The sequence below is a fragment of the Schistocerca gregaria genome, unplaced genomic scaffold (assembly GCF_023897955.1).
Source record: "Schistocerca gregaria isolate iqSchGreg1 unplaced genomic scaffold, iqSchGreg1.2 ptg000746l, whole genome shotgun sequence".
Taxonomy (NCBI): Eukaryota; Metazoa; Arthropoda; class Insecta; order Orthoptera; family Acrididae; genus Schistocerca; species Schistocerca gregaria.
This window is the reverse complement of record NW_026062122.1, coordinates 40,001-45,133: the sequence shown is the minus strand read 5'-3', so window position 1 is coordinate 45,133 and position 5,133 is coordinate 40,001. Positions and strand designations below refer to the sequence as shown.

General features: G+C 57.7%; 3 non-coding genes across 3 annotated transcripts in view; all 3 read left to right on the top strand.

Moving 5' to 3' along the window:
* Positions 1 to 1,705: 1,705 nt before the first annotated feature.
* Positions 1,706 to 3,598, top strand: LOC126320785 (small subunit ribosomal RNA). Its single transcript, XR_007558252.1, has one exon. It is a non-coding gene; the product is annotated as a small subunit ribosomal RNA (ribosomal RNA).
* A 362-nt stretch (positions 3,599 to 3,960) lies between these two features.
* On the top strand, positions 3,961 to 4,115 carry LOC126320801 (5.8S ribosomal RNA). Its single transcript, XR_007558266.1, has one exon. It is a non-coding gene; the product is annotated as a 5.8S ribosomal RNA (ribosomal RNA).
* Positions 4,116 to 4,303: 188 nt separating this feature from the next.
* The window catches only part of LOC126320794 (large subunit ribosomal RNA), a 4,222-nt gene continuing 3,392 nt past the window's right edge, over positions 4,304 to 5,133 (top strand). Inside the window, exon 1 of the ribosomal RNA XR_007558261.1 lies at positions 4,304 to 5,133. This exon is cut by the window's right edge and continues 3,392 nt beyond it. This is a non-coding gene — a ribosomal RNA (large subunit ribosomal RNA).

The following is a 5,133-nucleotide window of genomic DNA, read 5'->3' as shown; positions in this document are numbered from 1 at the left end:
GACTATATCGCCGACCCCCCCCCTCCCCCCCCTCTGTCCCCCTCTGTCCCCCTCTTTGTGTCTCTGTCCTCTCAAGCTGGTCGGTCTGGCGTTTGAGTGTTAAATGAGCCTCGCAGCTGTTCAGTTGCATTCAGATGTCGACGCCCTCAGTGTACGTCGTGGTATGGTCTGTGTCCATTGTCCGCTGATGTCGTACGCGTAACCCACACGCTGTACCGATCATCGGTCGTTACGTACAGAGTGAAGTAGTGTGATACGTGTGACCGTACGCTGGCTGTGCCCAACGGTGTCGAATCTCAATTTCCATATGTTGTGCTTGATGCTACTTGTCTCGTCTCCCAATAACAGCTAGGTTGCACTGTGGTACGCCGTAGAGGCGTGTGGGAGGAACGTACGAACGCATTGTATGTCACCCTGGGTCGCTGGGGGTGGTGGTGCGGTGAGTCAGGTCAGGTCAGGTCAGCGTGAGCCGTCTGATGTAGTGACGCGTGTATTCCGACTTTGTCGTATTGCCTCACACAAAGTGCTACCCTGGTGGACCGCGTTCCATATCTGGGACATGCCGCAGATGCCGGTTGACAGTGGATCGCGGAAGGTACATCGCATACGTGCGCGGGCCACCTTCCACGTGTTCTCTTCTGCACATGTCGCAGTGTGTATGTGGTCTGATGTAGCGTGTCGTGACACATGACATCCTGGCATGCAAGAATTGTTGAATTCGCAAATGTAGGTGGACATCTACGTTTACTGCCCAAGATACGCAAATGAACTGGAAATCCGTTGTTGAGCGGTTGTTCACGCTGGAGGTGAATCTGTGATGGCGACGATCGGTACAGCTATTAACCGGTTGTTTCAGCGGTACCCGCCACATCCACACGCGTGACTAGGCCCATGTGGGTATGAAGCGATACGCGGCGGTGGCTTGGTGGGACTGTTCCCGGCCGGTGAAGGGGGGCCGCCCGGCGTGTTGGCCGCGCGCTGCGTGGGCGCACGCGCAACAGGCGGCTGGTGGGGGGCGCCGAGTGGCAGGAGCGCCAGCCGACGGGCCCGGCAGGCGGCGCAGCTACGCTGCGGCGCACCCTGCACGCGGCGCCTGGCGGCCAAAGTTGGTTCAGCCGAGCCCGGTGCGAAGCGCGGTGGACATCTGCAGTGTGCTGGTCTGATTGAGGACTGTGTGCGTTGAGGATGCGCCGCCGCCTGGCACTCGGCGCCGCGACGCCGTCTGCTGTTCGGTCGCCCCAGCGGTTCTCGCAGGTGGTTTGTATCGCAGTTGTGCGGACGTGTTGGCGCGTGCGCTGTGCTGGGAGAGTTCGCTTCTGCACCCAAGTGGGGCTTTGCCCTTGTGTGGCGCTGGCGTTGGAGCTGCCGGTCACCATAGGTGGCGCGTGTTGTCTCCCGCCGGCAATGCCACGACAGCACGCTCCCGGGCCTCTGTCGGCAGCGGCAAGCTCAGTTGGGAGCAAGGGTGTTCGCACTAAAACCGTCTACTCGCCTAACTCCGGGCGATTGCGCCTCTCTCGAAACCGACCAAGTACCTAGGACGGCGCTGCGCGCCGCCGGGACCTGAGAGGGTTTCGAGGTGTATCGTGCAGGGGAGCTCGGCCTCCTCCTGTTTGCAGAATAATTGAGCGGACGCTTGCGTGTTCGCGCGGGCCCCCGGGACACACTCCCGGGCGGCCGGCTGCTCAGCTCTAGTTGACGCAGCTCCCTGGTTGATCCTGCCAGTAGTCATATGCTTGTCTCAAAGATTAAGCCATGCATGTCTCAGTACAAGCCGCATTAAGGTGAAACCGCGAATGGCTCATTAAATCAGTTATGGTTCCTTAGATCGTACCCACGTTACTTGGATAACTGTGGTAATTCTAGAGCTAATACATGCAAACAGAGTCCCGACCAGAGATGGAAGGGACGCTTTTATTAGATCAAAACCAATCGGATTGGCTTGTCTGGTCCGTTTGCCTTGGTGACTCTGAATAACTTTGGGCTGATCGCACGGTCCTCGTACCGGCGACGCATCTTTCAAATGTCTGCCTTATCAACTGTCGATGGTAGGTTCTGCGCCTACCATGGTTGTAACGGGTAACGGGGAATCAGGGTTCGATTCCGGAGAGGGAGCCTGAGAAACGGCTACCACATCCAAGGAAGGCAGCAGGCGCGCAAATTACCCACTCCCGGCACGGGGAGGTAGTGACGAAAAATAACGATACGGGACTCATCCGAGGCCCCGTAATCGGAATGAGTACACTTTAAATCCTTTAACGAGTATCTATTGGAGGGCAAGTCTGGTGCCAGCAGCCGCGGTAATTCCAGCTCCAATAGCGTATATTAAAGTTGTTGCGGTTAAAAAGCTCGTAGTTGGATTTGTGTCCCACGCTGTTGGTTCACCGCCCGTCGGTGTTTAACTGGCATGTATCGTGGGACGTCCTGCCGGTGGGGCGAGCCGAAGGGGTGCTTTCGCGTCCCGAGGCGGACCCCGTTTAAATCCTACCAGGGTGCTCTTTGTTGAGTGTCTCGGTGGGCCGGCACGTTTACTTTGAACAAATTAGAGTGCTTAAAGCAGGCAAGCCCGCCTGAATACTGTGTGCATGGAATAATGGAATAGGACCTCGGTTCTATTTTGTTGGTTTTCGGAACCCGAGGTAATGATTAATAGGGACAGGCGGGGGCATTCGTATTGCGACGTTAGAGGTGAAATTCTTGGATCGTCGCAAGACGAACAGAAGCGAAAGCATTTGCCAAGTATGTTTTCATTAATCAAGAACGAAAGTTAGAGGTTCGAAGGCGATCAGATACCGCCCTAGTTCTAACCATAAACGATGCCAGCCAGCGATCCGCCGCAGTTCCTCCGATGACTCGGCGGGCAGCCTCCGGGAAACCAAAGCTTTTGGGTTCCGGGGGAAGTATGGTTGCAAAGCTGAAACTTAAAGGAATTGACGGAAGGGCACCACCAGGAGTGGAGCCTGCGGCTTAATTTGACTCAACACGGGAAACCTCACCAGGCCCGGACACCGGAAGGATTGACAGATTGATAGCTCTTTCTTGATTCGGTGGGTGGTGGTGCATGGCCGTTCTTAGTTGGTGGAGCGATTTGTCTGGTTAATTCCGATAACGAACGAGACTCTAGCCTGCTAACTAGTCGCGTGACATCCTTCGTGCTGTCAGCGATTACTTTTCTTCTTAGAGGGACAGGCGGCTTCTAGCCGCACGAGATTGAGCAATAACAGGTCTGTGATGCCCTTAGATGTTCTGGGCCGCACGCGCGCTACACTGAAGGAATCAGCGTGTCTTCCTAGGCCGAAAGGTCGGGGTAACCCGCTGAACCTCCTTCGTGCTAGGGATTGGGGCTTGCAATTGTTCCCCATGAACGAGGAATTCCCAGTAAGCGCGAGTCATAAGCTCGCGTTGATTACGTCCCTGCCCTTTGTACACACCGCCCGTCGCTACTACCGATTGAATGATTTAGTGAGGTCTTCGGACTGGTACGCGGCATCGACTCTGTCGTTGCCGATGCTACCGGAAAGATGACCAAACTTGATCATTTAGAGGAAGTAAAAGTCGTAACAAGGTTTCCGTAGGTGAACCTGCGGAAGGATCATTACCGACTAGACTGCATGTCTTTCGATGTGCGTGTCGTGTCGCGCAACACGCTACCTGTACGGCAGTGGCCGTGCGCCGCGTGCGGAACCACGCGTGCCTCTCAAAACTAGCGGAAGTGTTGTTGTTGTGTGGTACGAGCGCTGAAGCTCTGGAGCGGCTGGCCTGCGGTACCTGGCGCCTGGCGCCGGTTTTGAATGACGTTCGCCCGAGTGCCTGTCCGCTCCGGTGTGGAGCCGTACGACGCCCATCGGCTGTGAGGCCGTTGGACACAAAAAAAATAGTGGAACAGGGGCCGTCAGACGCCTCAGTCCCGCAAATGCTACTGTCTTGAAAGAGACAGTGGGAGACTGAAAAGGAAAAGATCACCCAGGACGGTGGATCACTCGGCTCGTGGGTCGATGAAGAACGCAGCAAATTGCGCGTCGACATGTGAACTGCAGGACACATGAACATCGACGTTTCGAACGCACATTGCGGTCCATGGATTCCGTTCCCGGGCCACGTCTGGCTGAGGGTCGGCTACGTATACTGAAGCGCGCGGCGTTTGTCCCGCTTCGGAGACGTGGGAGTGTCGTGGTCGCCTGTGTGGCCGGCCGCGTCTCCTTAAACGTGCGATGCGCGCCCGTCGCCTGGCGGTTCGCATACCGGTACTTTCTCGGTAGCGTGCACAGCCGGCTGGCGGTGTGGCGTGCGACACCTCGTACAACGACCTCAGAGCAGGCGAGACTACCCGCTGAATTTAAGCATATTACTAAGCGGAGGAAAAGAAACTAACAAGGATTCCCCCAGTAGCGGCGAGCGAACAGGGAAGAGTCCAGCACCGAACCCCGCAGGCTGCCGCCTGTCGTGGCATGTGGTGTTTGGGAGGGTCCACTACCCCGACGCCTCGCGCCGAGCCCAAGTCCAACTTGAATGAGGCCACGGCCCGTAGAGGGTGCCAGGCCCGTAGCGGCCGGTGCGAGCGTCGGCGGGACCTCTCCTTCGAGTCGGGTTGCTTGAGAGTGCAGCTCCAAGTGGGTGGTAAACTCCATCTGAGACTAAATATGACCACGAGACCGATAGCGAACAAGTACCGTGAGGGAAAGTTGAAAAGAACTTTGAAGAGAGAGTTCAAAAGTACGTGAAACCGTTCTGGGGTAAACGTGAGAAGTCCGAAAGGTCGAACGGGTGAGATTCACGCCCATCCGGCCACTGGCCCCCGCCCTCGGCAGATGGGGCCGGCCGCCCGCGCGGAGCAATCCGCGGCGGGGTCGTGTCCGGTTGCCTTTCCACTCGCCGCGGGGTGGGGCCGTTCCGGTGTGCGGTGGGCCGCACTTCTCCCCTAGTAGGACGTCGCGACCCGCTGGGTGCCGGCCTACGGCCCGGGTGCGCAGCCTGTCCTTCCGCGGGCCTCGGTTCGCGTCTGTTGGGCAGAGCCCCGGTGTCCTGGCTGGCTGCTCGGCGGTATATCTGGAGGAGTCGATTCGCCCCTTTGGGCGCTCGGGCTCCCGGCAAGCGCGCGCGGTTCTTCCCGGATGACGGACCTACCTGGCCCGG